Source organism: Apium graveolens, chromosome 9 (genome assembly GCF_009905375.1).
Source record: "Apium graveolens cultivar Ventura chromosome 9, ASM990537v1, whole genome shotgun sequence".
Classification (NCBI taxonomy): Eukaryota; Viridiplantae; Streptophyta; class Magnoliopsida; order Apiales; family Apiaceae; genus Apium; species Apium graveolens.
The window spans coordinates 111074166-111087934 of NC_133655.1; the positions used below are offsets into that span (position 1 = coordinate 111074166).

The 13769-nt window shown below is 40.3% G+C and overlaps 1 non-coding gene across 1 annotated transcript; it reads left to right on the plus strand.

Moving 5' to 3' along the window:
• The first annotated feature begins 7722 nt into the window (after nucleotides 1-7722).
• LOC141687720 (small nucleolar RNA R71) lies at nucleotides 7723-7829 on the plus strand. The gene has a single exon (XR_012561206.1). It is a non-coding gene; the product is annotated as a small nucleolar RNA R71 (small nucleolar RNA).
• The last annotated feature ends 5940 nt before the right edge of the window (nucleotides 7830-13769 follow it).

Sequence of the window (13769 nt, forward strand, 5' to 3'; positions counted from 1 at the left end):
GTTTGCTCCGTTTCTTCGCCGTAATCTATCCGTTCCTTTCCTCTCGCAATGGTGAACACATGCCAAGGCTTATTCTTGATGATTCCTCCCCCGAAATGCAACTAATACCCTGAAATGCATAAACACTAGAAAAACGCATCAAATACACAAAATACTTGATTTCAAGACACCAATTTAAGCCATTTTAAGACGTTCAAAGTGGTATAAAATGCCACTTATCACACCCCCAAACTTAAATCGATGCTTGCCCTCAAGCGTCACAGACTCAAAAACAAATAAAAATATGCATGAATGCAATCTATATGAAAATGCAGCGATCCCCCTTACTACAATTAATCAACCAAATTGCCACATCTCAACGAATGCAGTTAGACAACTAAAGATCAATAAACCCATGCAAACGGACATACAGCCAGAAACGTGGTGTGTGCAAATGCTTAACAGATATGCTTCGGAACTAGACCAATTACTATGACTAGACTATCCTCAAGGCAATCCTACGATTATACAAAGAATAAAAAAAATTCTAGGCACAAAGTGATATCCAACACTACAAGAACTCTGGAGCTTACTACGGAATCGTGCTTTTTATTTACAACTCAAATGCTTATTTGACCGTGCAATGAGTGAGGTCCACAAAAGACTTATACAATGGTATCCATGTAACGAGCGTTAGGTTAGCAGATCCCAGACTCTAAAAGCCTTAGGTCACTAGGCACAAAGTCCCCTAAGAACTTAATAACTTGAATACCAAAGAGCCCACTCTTGATCAATTATGCAAATTTTTTTTTTTTTTTTTTTTCTGAGCAAGTGCGTTTCGCTCCATCTTGCTCAACCCTAGACTACTCGCAACATATGCGAGCCGGCTACTAGCCGTTTGACGCCTAGCCACAACTAGCAACAACTTCCATATTTTTTTTCTCCAATTTTTTTTTCTTTTTCATGCCTTTATCACTAAGAACCTATAATCGAATTCTAAGCATAATAAGTAGATTGACCTTGAAAACAACCAAATCATAACAACAATCTAGCCCTTACGCATTCTCTAAGACTTAGTGGACTTACAATTGTTTCTAGCATGCATATCAACCTACACAACTTAATATCACTTTAATGCTATCACTACACTCGCATCAATATCACAATTCAGTCGATAAATCATTGCAAAAGGGATCATGGTAAATGCATGAGCTACATGACATTCATAAAAAAAAACTATATGGCATAAATTATGCAACTATATGAACTAAACTATCATGAATATGCAACTAAATGACACACACACAATATTCCTTAACTACCACCCCCAAACTAAAAATCTTCACTGTCCTTAGTGAAAGTAGTAGAAAGGAACACAGGGTATACCTACTCGGAGTCATCATCATCATCACCCTTAGTGGGTGGAGTATCAGGCGGCGGGTATGCAGAGTCCTCACCAAAAACTGGCCACTGGATATCAGCTCCAAGGCCTCTAAAAGCAGTCCCTAACGCAAGGGTGAGATCCTGAGCAAACCTGCTCTGCGTCTCATACATGGCATCCATCCACCGTGAAAGCCTCCTATACTGGGCATCAACCATCCCAGCACCCTCCTGAGCTCTCGAAGAACCAGCCTCATCATGCCCTGGCCTGGCCATAGTAGCACCTCGTGCTGGACGCCCTCCTGGAAGACGATAACCCAGCCTATGCTCCTCAGGCTCACCACCGGTCCACTCCCGCATCCCATTCAGAGTGCCAGAATCAATTGGAGCTGCTGGCAACTGTAACTGCTCATGAGCCGGCCAGTTCACTCCCACTGCTCGGCATAGCTTCGTAACCGTGGATGCATAAGGGATGTTCATATGCTTCGCTCCCCTCAAAAACTTCAGAATTCCTTGGTAGATAAACTCACCAAGGTCCACATAGTACTCCTCATTCAGAATTCCCCACAACAACTGTGCTCTCTCAACTGTGACCTCGTGTGCATGTGAAGAAGGCAAAATATTAGCACAAATAAATGCATTCCATGCACGGGCATACCTGTTCATGGCGATCGCCGGAAAGTGATGATACTCATTATTGCCTGTACTGCAGGTCCAAACTGTGCCCGGGCGACAGAGAGTCGCACAAATCAAATCCAAGCCAAAATCCTCAGCAGTCTTTTCATTCCAGTTCTCCTCCTCGGGCTTCCTCTCTCGCTGTCCAATCACACGGTGAATCGCCGCAGGATGATAATCAACCGTCAGCCCACGGACCACAGAAAAACCATTCTTTTCGGCCTTCGCGTTCGCGTAGAACTCGCGAACAACGCTCATCGGTACCGCTTCGGGTGACTCACAAAAAGCTATCCACCCCTTTTCTGCAATCATGGGTAGCAATTCACCATCCCTCCCCGATGGCAAAAACCCCCTCTCCTTCAGAATCGGCTTCCCCAACAGTCTAGTGTACTCCTCCTCCGCGGCTCTGTCAGTTAACCGAGGCCTTGCAGTAGTACCCCTCGATGAATCAGCAGTAGGAACTGTGCTGCTGCTGTCAATAGTGCGTGCTCTCTTGGGTGCCATTGATTCGTGAATAAAAGCGTGTAAGAACTGATATTTGATGTTTGTGAGAGGGTTTAAGTGTAGGAAGTTTTGTGGGAGATATGTAGGATAGGTGTATGTATATATAGGGTGTGGATTAGATTAGGGTTTGGGAATGAAGGGATAAAATGATGGGGTAGTGGGAACAAATCGTGGGTTTATGGGCTAAAACTGTTTTTGTGTTTTTTTTTTTTTTTTTTCTGAATTGTAAAAAAAAAAATTCTGGTGCTCGACCCCTGCGCGACCGCTCAGCATAGCTGCGCGGGCGCGCAGGGGGTCACTGGAATTTTTTTTTTTCAGCCCCTGTTTTCTGATTTTTTTGTATTTTTGGATAGGTTATTAACTTCTAAGGGTTCCTGTAACAATAATTCATGGGTTGCCTCCCACACAGCGCTTCTTTTTCGTCATTAGCTTGACGTTTCGTACCCTGCTCAAGTAGTCAACAAAATGGCACTAACCACTTCTCGGTTTTCCATGTCCCCATAGTAGTGCTTCAACCGCTGACCGTTAACCTTGAATGCTTGGTCTGGATCATTCTCAAAAATTTCCACCGCTCCATGTGGAAACACAGTTTTGACAATAAAAGGTCCAGACCACCTTGATTTCAACTTCCCAGGAAAAAGTCGGAGCCGAGAGTTGAATAAGAGAACTTGTTGCCCTGGCACAAATAACTTTGGATGTAGCTTCCTATCGTGCCACCTCTTCACCTTTTCCTTATACATTTTGCTATTTTCGTACGCTTGAATTCGAAATTCATCCAGTTCATTAAGCTGAAGCATTCTTTTCTTACCAGCTGCATCTAAATCCAGGTTCAACTTCTTCAATGCCCAGTAGGCCTTATGCTCAAGCTCCGCAGGTAGATGACATCCCTTTCCATACACCAACTGAAACGGTGACATCCCAAGTGGAGTTTTGTATGCTGTTCTGTAAGCCCAAACAGCTTCATCGAGCTTTAAAGACCAATCCTTCCTTGACGGACAAACAACCTTCTCTAGAATGCACTCTATCTCTCTATTAGACACTTCCGCTTGACCATTTGTTTACGGATGATAGGCAGTAGCTACTCGATGATTCACATTATAACGCTGCATCATAGAAGTGAACTTACGGTTGCAAAAATGCGATCCTTCATCACTTATGATTACCCGAGGTGTTCCAAACCTTGTGAAAATTTGCTTATGAAGAAAATTTAGCACTGCCTTTGCATCATTTGTCGGTAAAGCTTTAACTTCGACCCATTTTGAGACATAATCGACTGCCAGCAAGATGTACTGATTATTGTAAGACGAGATAAAAGGCCCCATGAAATCGATTCCCCATACATCAAAGACCTCGACTTCAAGCATCACATTTAATGGCATTTCATCCTTCCTTGACAAATTTCCCACTCTTTGGCAACGATCACACCTTAAAATAAACTAATGAGCATCCTTGAACAAAGTAGGCCAGAAAAAACCTGCTTACAGAATACGAGCTGCCGTCTTCTCACCGCCATAGTGTCCACCATAAACCGTGGAATGGCAGTCTCGTAATATCCCCTCCGTCTCATAGAACGGGATACATCTCCTGATGATCTGGTCAGCTCCCTGTCTAAACAAATATGGTTCATCCCACATATACCACTTCACCTCATGCAGAAACTTCTTCTTTTGAGCGGATGTCAAATTAGGAGGCATTATATTGCTGACGAGATAGTTTACAATATCTGCAAACCATGATTCTTCCTCCTGAATTGCAAACAACTGCTCATCCGGAAAAGATTCTTTGATTAACGTCCTATCTTGTGAAGTAGAATCAGGATTCTCCAACCTAGAGAGATGGTCAGCTACTTGATTCTCAGTACCTTTTCTATCTTTGATCTCTAACTCAAATTCCTGAAGTAAAAGCACCCAACGAATGAGTCTCGGCTTCGAATCCTTCTTAGAAACCAGATAGCGAATAGCTGCATGATCAGTGAATACTGTTACTTTCATACCAAGCAGATAAGATTGAAATTTCTCAAAGCCAAAGACTATAGCCAAAAGCTCCTTCTCAGTAGTGGTGTAGTTCAATTGGGCACCATTTAAAGTCTTACTCGCATAGTAGACCACATGGAAGAGATTTTTCTTGCGCTGTCCCAGAACTGCACCTACCGCATAATCACTCGCATCACACATCATCTCAAATGGTTCTGTCCAATCTGGTGCTGTAATGAATGGTGCCGTGATCAAACTCTTCTTCAGAGTCTCGAATGCTGCCAAACATTCATCATCGAATTTGAACGGCACATCTTTCTCAAGCAAATTGCACAACGGCTTAGATATCTTTGAAAAGTCCTTGATGAATCGCCGATAAAAACCCGCATGACCAAGAAAACTACGGATTCCTTTCACAGAATTAGGTGGGGGAAGATTTTCAATGACTCCCACCTTGGCCTTGTCCACCTCCAGACCCTTGCTAGAGACCTTATGCCCAAGGATAATGCCTTCACGCACCATAAAGTGACATTTCTCCCAATTAAGCACCAAATTAGTTTCCACGCATCTTTTGAGTACGGCGCGCAGATTATTCAAACATTCATCATATGAGTGTCCAAAGACGGAGAAGTCATCCATGAACACTTCGACGTTATTTCCAATCATGTCAGAGAATATAGCCATCATACATCTCTGAAAGGTGGCCGGGGCGCCACATAACCCAAACGAAACTCTACGAAAAGCAAACGTGCCAAATGGACAAGTGAAGGTAGTTTTTTCCTGATCCTCTGGTGCAATACAAATCTGATTATACCCGGAATAACCATCCAGAAGACAAAAATACTCATGACCCGCCAATCTGTCAAGCATCTGATCAATAAATGGATGGGGGAAGTGGTCCTTCCTTGTGGCTTTGTTCAATTTTCTATAATCCATGCATACTCTCCATCCTGTAACTGTTCGAGTAGGGATGAGCTCATTCTTTTCATTTGCGACCACAGTGATACCTCCCTTCTTAGGTACACATTGTACGGGGCTCACCCATGAGCTGTCAGAAATAGGATAAATGATGCCTGCATCTAGCCATTTCAGAATTTCTTTCTTCACCACCTCCTTCATGATGGGATTCAGTCTTCGCTGCTGTTCCACAGTTGGCTTACTACCTTCCTCTAGCAGAATTTTATGCATACAATATGAAGGACTTATCCCCTTGATGTCTGCTATGGTCCATCCTATAGCCGATTTGAATTCTCTCAAAATCCTTAAGAGCTTGTCTTCCTCACTACCTGAAAGGTCAGATGAAATAATAACAGGTAACGTAGATGAATCACCTAAAAAAGCATACCTCAAGTGTTCAGGTAATGGCTTGAGCTCCAAGGTAGGTGCTTCCTCTATTGATGGTTTGAGCTTCCCTTCAGCGTTCTTGAGGTCAGAAGTACCAAGAGATTCAAATGGTATGTCCAGCTTTCGCTTCCAGGGAGAAGCGTTCAGATATTGTAATTGCTCGTTGCTATCTTCATCATTGCTGTCAAAATCCCCCACTAAGGCCTTTTCCAATGCATCAGACATTAGCATGTGATCGAGTTCCGAAGTAACCGCAGAATCAATCACATCCACTTTTAAGCACTCCTCATCTTCTGTAGGGAATTTCATTGCCTTGAATACGTTGAAGGTCACATCCTGATCTTGGACCCGCATAGTAAGTTCCCCTTTTTGCACATCTATCAAGGTACAGCCAGTAGCCAAGAAAGGCCTTCCCAAGATTATGGGAATCTTCTTATCTTCCTCAAAATCCAGAATAACAAAATCTGCAGGAAAGAAGAGCTTATCCACCTTGACGAGCACATCCTCAACTATGCCCCTTGGGTAAGTAATGGAACGGTCAGCCAATTGTAGTGACATGTACGTGGGTTTTGGATCAGGTAGATCCAGTTTTTTAAAGATCGACAACGGCATCAGATTAATGCTTGCTCCCAAATCACAAAGGCACTTGTCAAACGTCAGATTGCCAATTGTGCAAGGAATGGTGAAGCTTCCTGGATCTTTCAGTTTTGGTGGTAACTTTTGTTGTAGAACAGTGCTGCATTCTTCCGTGAGAGCAACGGTTTCAAGGTCATCCAGTTTCACCTTCCTTGAAAGAATAGTCTTCATAAACTTCGCATAACTAGGCATTTGTTCAAGAGCTTCAGCGAAAGGTATATTGATGTGAAGTTTCTTGAACACCTCCAGAAACTTCCCGAACTGTCTATCCAGCTTTTGTTGCTGCAATCTCTTAGGAAAAGGTGGTGGAGGATAGAGCTGTTTCTCCCCTGTATTAGCCTCAGGCAGAGTGTGTTCAACAGTAGTCTTCCTTGGTTCCACCGCTTTCTCCTTTTGCTTAGATTCTTCACCTCTAATTTCAGCTTCTAATTCTTTTGCCTATTCAGCATCAGCTACTTTTCCAGACCTTAAGGTAATAGCCTTGACTTGCTCTTTAGCTTCCTTCCTGCCTGGTACTTCCGTGTCACTGGGAAGAGTGCCAGGTTGACGATTGAGCACTGTATTGGCTAATTGACCGATTTGATTTTCCAAGGTCTTGATAGAAACCGCCTGACTCTTGCACAACAGCTTAAGTTCCTCAAAATCAGCACTAGTAGGTGCAGCTGCACTTCCCTGTTGAGGATATGATTGCCTTGTAGCATACTGCTGTGGTTGCTGGAATCCAGGTGGGTTAAACTGTTTACTCACTCCTTGCTGATATGGTGGCTGAATAACATTCTGATTATTCCCCCAGCTGAAATTTGGATGATTTCTGTTGTTAGGATGATAGGTCGCTGGCACAGGCTGCTGTTGTCGCTGATAATTATTTACATACTGAACAGATTCGTTTACAAGAGAACACTGATCCGTAGCATGAGAACCTGCACAAAGCTCACAAACCATAGCTATTTGATTAACTCCATATGTAGCCAAAGAATCAACCTTCATTGATAGCGCTTGGAGCTGGGCTGCAATAGCGGTGGCTGCATCAACTTCCAGAATATCTGCTACCTTTCCTGATGTCATCCTCTGAGTTGGGTTTTGATGCTCATTTGCAGCCATCGTCTCGATAAGATTATACGCCTCAGTATAGCTTTTAGCCCATAAGGCGCCTCCAGCTGCTGCATCGAGCATGGGCCGAGATTGAGCCCCCAAACCATTATAGAAACTAGTTATCACCATCCAATCCGGCATTCCATGATGTGGACATTTTCTCAACATTTCCTTGTAGCGTTCCCAAGCCTCACACATAGACTCCGTAGGTTGCTGCGCAAACTGAGTAAGAGCACTCCTCATAGCAGCAGTCTTTGCCATCGGATAAAACTTCACCAGAAACTTTTGCACAAGATCTTGCCACGTAGTGATGGACCCAGCTGGTTCAGAATGTAACCAGTCTTTAGCCTTGTCCCTTAGTGAGAATGGGAAAAGCCTCAACTTGATAGCCTCATCAGTCACGCCATTATACTTAAAAGTGCTGCAGATCTCGACAAAATTCCTTATGTGCATGTTGGGGTCTTCAGTTGCCGCTCCTCCAAAAGAAACAGAATTCTGCACCATCTGAATAGTGCCCGACTTGATTTCAAAGGTGTTAGCTTGAATAGCCGGATGAAGGATGCTTGACTGAATGTCATCAATTTTAGGCCGAGAAAAATCCATGAGAGCTGGGCCAGCTTGAACAATACGATCTCCCATGTTTACTGGTTCTTTCTGCTCAGTTCCTGAATCCGAATCCTCAAAATCTAACTTCTCCGGAATATCAAGAACTTCGTCTGTCTCCTCAGCTGTATCTAAAGTCCTCTTGCGAGCACGAGAACGAGTTTGCATAAACGCTTGCTAAAGTACCTGAAACACAACCGAAAAAAAAGAAGAAAAAAATAAGTAACTACTACGTCCTAATCACTGAGTCCTAATGACCAATGATGGTAAGTACATAAACTAAACAAATACGCCGAGTCCCCGGCAGCGGCGCCAAAAACTTGTTAGGGCAAAAACACGCGCTAATATTTACGCAAGTATACGCGTTCGCAAGTAATATAGAATACTTTCTAGTTCGTTCCCTCAGAGACTCAGACTAAATTATTGTCTAATTAAACTCACTCACCAATGTATGATTACTTCTCAATGTTAAGATAATAACACTTAAAATTGTTGATTAAATATTAACTATAATTAACTACTTAATTAACCACTTAACTAACACTTCAATTTATCAATAATAAAACACTCATGAGATCACAACTTTATTATTACTTTTGTCTATAGCCATTGTTATTACTTTTAGCATGTGACAGTGATGATATTAATCGAATAACACGAAACTGATAAAAGCCAACTTTCATTGTACTAATACCATTCTACCAAGCATCCACAATTAAGATAGAAGTCGAATAGTCATCAATTATGTTGAGTTCCCATATGTCTACAGAAATTGACAACACAACGATTTAAGCACAAGTTATTCTTTTTGATTACATAGGGCAAATAAAACTGTTAGAGTTACACACTAATCATGCACAACGTACATGAACCTATGCTAGCATGGCAAGTTCTAAATCTCAAGATCCACCGTCGCTTCACAAGAGATTAACACCCTATCTTATATGTTCGCGACGCACATAAGACGAATATGCACAACCAATACTAGATATCATGCAATCATCACACACTAAAGTATTAAACAATTAACTAAAGAATTCCATAATAAATCCGTTGCAACCCCATGATCACGATTAGCCCATAATAGAACTTATCGCCATCATGGGTTCATATGAAATCATGATAAACAAACACAAGAAAATAATAACTAAACTAATTATATTAAAACAGAGTACGTCACAAGAGTAAATAAGTCAAAGCAAGAAAACTAGCATCCAATGTTACAACGAAACAAGAATCACAAGAAAATATGCTTCCTCTTCGTTGCGGTGTGCTAAATCGGTCTTCTTCCTTATCTTCTTCGCTTCTTGCGTAAAACATAATCTTCTTTTTTTCAATCCCCCATGTTAAAATGTCTCAAATCTACTTATATAATAGTCCCATAAAACTCAGATTACATAGAAGTTGGAAGCCAAACAGAAGTAGAAGTCTAAAATAATTCAGCAAAATTCCCGACCCTGCGCGGCCGCTCAGCATAGCTGCGCGGGCGCGCAGGCCTCTACTGGAAAAAATCCAAGTTTGCTCCGTTTCTTCGCCGTAATCTGCCCGTTCCTTTCCTCTCGCAATGGTGAACACATGCCAAGGCTTATTCTTGATGATTCCTCCCCCGAAATGCAACTAATACCCTGAAATGCATAAACACTAGAAAAACGCATCAAATACACAAAATACTTGATTTCAAGACACCAATTTAAGCCATTTTAAGACGTTCTAAGTGGTATAAAATGCCACTTATCAAGCATCCACTGTCTATAATTCATATGACCTTCTTCTCTTTACCCTGCATACAATAAGGATTAAATGTGTTTAACTACCCAAGCAGTGTTGGGTACTTTTTTCTTGTTAACATAATGTGCAAAAGTAGAATTTGATGATTCAGAAAGAATAATGTTCAAATTTTGATTTGCATTTTCCTTCTTGGCTATAGACTCAGTTTTTGCTTATTTGAGATTCATTATCAGTCTATAACAGTTTGTCATTACTTTCATGTTGCAAGGAATGCAATCAAATTTGTCACAGAAGGAATAGGGTTCTTCTGCCGTTGCTTCATTATATTTGCAGGCTCCCACTTTTGGCTCACTAATAGCCTTTTTGCAAAGGTGAGTTAGATGACTTGTAGAGCCACATCTTTGACATTGCTTACTAGGAACATCGGCAACAAATGCAAAGTTGTTGCTCTTGTTCACTCCAATTTTCCCATATCTATTCTTCTTTTTCTTTCCTGCATTCTCAGTCTTGATTTCCTTGATTGGCTTCTTAGAGTCGTGATCTACCATGGACTTCTTTTCTGTTTTAGGAGTTGGAGTTGTTTTTGTGCATTTATTCTCATTATCCTCATCTGCTAGCTCTTGATTGATCACCAATTCTTTTTCACTAAAATTGACTTCACATGCCTTGAACAAAGGTGCATCAACTTTTCTCAGTATAGCTGAGATATCCTGATTTGCAATTGCTTTTCCTTTGTCACCTTCATTTTTCTTATTGTTGTTCAAGGCATCATAGTCCAAACCAATAGCTATGTTAGCACATGGTTTGTTCTTCTCATGATATTGTCCAACCAACTAAGCTGCATTCTCGAATGACTTCAATTTTACATAATTATTTTCTAACTTTTCCCTCAACACAACTTCAATTTCACTAGCACACTTCAGTTTTTTCTTCAAATATTCATTTTCTTGCTTGACAGTTTGAAGCTCAACAAGCTACAGTTCCAAATCTTGCTTCTCAATCTAAGGCTTCTCATTATCTTTAACAGCCTGCTTCTCATTATCTTTAACAGCCTATTCACTTCCTCAATAGTTGCCACCATACTTGTGTGGATATGAAACATCTATACACTCATCTTTTTAACAGTTTCTTTATATTGACTTGCATCTCAATCAATTGTGGTTATAGTTGGTACCTCTGATTTTGAAGTAGATGATTCTCCATGTTCAAGAACCATGAAAGCATAATTTTCAAATTCTTCTTTTTCATCATCTTCATCGGTGTCATCCCAACTCTTTCGTTCAGTAATATAAGCTTTTCCCTATTATTTCTACAAGAGAGTTTCATACTTTGCTTTTAATTCCAGATAGGCTTTATCCTTCTTCACTTTCTTTGACTTCCTGCACTCAGTAGCAAAGTGACCTAACTCATCACAGTTGAAGCACCTTATCTTTGATCTATCAACATATCCTGTCTTGTAGCCACCTTTGTTAGCTGAGTTATACTGAGCTTTTGGTTTCCAGTTGTTGTTGTTGGAAGACTGTCCCTTGTTCTTGAAGAATCTTGGCTTTTTGACCCTAATGTTTTTCGCACAAAAACACGCAAGCGTACATGGTCACAAGTAGTATAAAATTAAGTTTAGTTCGTTCTCACATAGATTGGTTTAATTCAGAATGTGCACTTATGCTACAATGTATGATTATTATTCACAGCTAAGACAAGTATCAAATTGAGTTTGATTATCTAAAAGTTATTATGCTAGAATGAATTAACTAAGAGATTAAAATCAAGTTACTTTTATGAAATAAAACATGGGATTCTAACTTCATTAAATACTTCATTCAGAGTTTATTCCTTTAATCATAGTATATAATGGTTATGATAACTAATCAGACAACACGAAATTAGTACACGCTATCTTTCAATATACGTGTACCCTACTACCCAACATCCACAAATTAGATAGAAGCTGGGCATACACCAATTATGTTTAGACCTTATATGTCTATAAGATTTGAAAACATAACGGTTTAAGAGCAAGTTATCTATTGAGATCACATAGGGTAGCGTAAGATGGTTAAAATTACATTACAAATCATGCATGTTAAAACATCCATAAACCTATGCTAGCATGGCAAATTTTAAACCCCTATATCCACTTTCGCATTCAATAGAGATTAACAAATAACTTAGATGTTAGTTATGCATCCAAAGAGATTAAGCACAACCATACTAGGAAATCAATAATTCATCACACACTGAAAGCTTAAAGCAATCAACTACTAAACTCCATAAATAAATCCGTTAGAATCCCATGATAATGATTAGTTCATAATCGAACGGCTCGTCATCATAGGTTCCAATGAAAACATGATAGTAAAAAGGTTTTGAATACTACAAGAGAATATTAAAGTATTAAGGTTTAGAAAACAAATATGAAATAAGCATCCAAAGTATCGCCTAATTAGAAGAATACAAAAGAACGATGTATAACTAAATCTTCTTCTTCTTAGCCGTCTTGTGTGCTTTTTGGTTTTCAGAGTTCTCCCCTTGTTCCTTCTTATTTAATTCGTCTCCTTTTCTTTATTTATATGCTCAAGGCTGAATTGGCCGCTCAGAAGATCCAAAACGTACTAGCAACATGATTTTGCCTTCCCGACCTAGCGCGGATACGCCTGTATGGAGCACAGACGCGCTCTGCTTCTGGATAATTGGGCACGGGCGTGCTTGGCTTCTGGAAATTTCTGCAGATTTCTTGTTTCTCGTTCTGATCTTCTCGCAAGTGCTTGCACTTCAATTCCTAATTTCTTATCAGCATAAAAGCATATATAAGTCCATTCCTGTCTCCAACTAAAGCCCTGCACATACTCAACACAAAATGCATTAAAAAAACCACATACTTGAGGTCAAATCATCAACTTAAGCTGATACGAAGTGTTCTAAATGGATATAAAATTCACTTATCACACCCCTAAAATTAAATCGATGCTTGTCCTCAAGCATAAACAGACTCAACAACAACTACTACTAATGCATGAATGCAGCTAAATGAATGAATGCAAATACATAGCAATGCAAAGATCCCCTCAGAATAACCATAACCAAATCAATAAGCCAATATATCTAAGAATGCAATAACTCTAAACAGAGCTCGACTAAATCCAATGCACTAACTTACAAGCACAAAAGCATGAGTGTGTGTTTTGCTTATCAGATATACTCCCAACACTAGATCAAAACCATATCCATTTTTTCTCCAAAAGAATCACGAGTTTATAAGTAGAATGAACGCTAAATACATCACGACATTAAAACACCTCCATCATCACTGGAGTTAGACAAAGATTCACGCTACAATACTGAACACATCAACACAAATGCTTATTTGACCGTGCAATGGATGAGGCCCCGAAAGACTTATGCAATAATACCCATGTAGTGAGCGTTAGGTTAGCGGATCCCAGACTGAACAAGCCTTAGGTCACTAGGCACAAAGTCCCCTAGAAGTTAATTGCTCGAGTATAAAGAGCTCACCCGTGGTCAATTCTATATAATCACATACTACACACTTTTTTTTCTTTCTTTTTTTTTCATTTCTGTAATGAGTGCGTTTCGCTCCATCTCATCCAACCCTAGACTACTCATAAATATGAGCGACTACTATCCTTTTTGACGCCTAACTTTTATTAATAACTAGCAATGAAATCCCTGGTTTTCCCCCAATTTATATTTTAGTGCTCCTTCATCATCAAGGGAATGACAAATATTCTAAATGTAAACAAGTGATTAAATTTCAACAACCAAACAAGTATGGCCCTGATCTAGCCCAAAAGCACCCGATGAAACTTGTGAATAGGTTTTGCTTCTGGACATGTA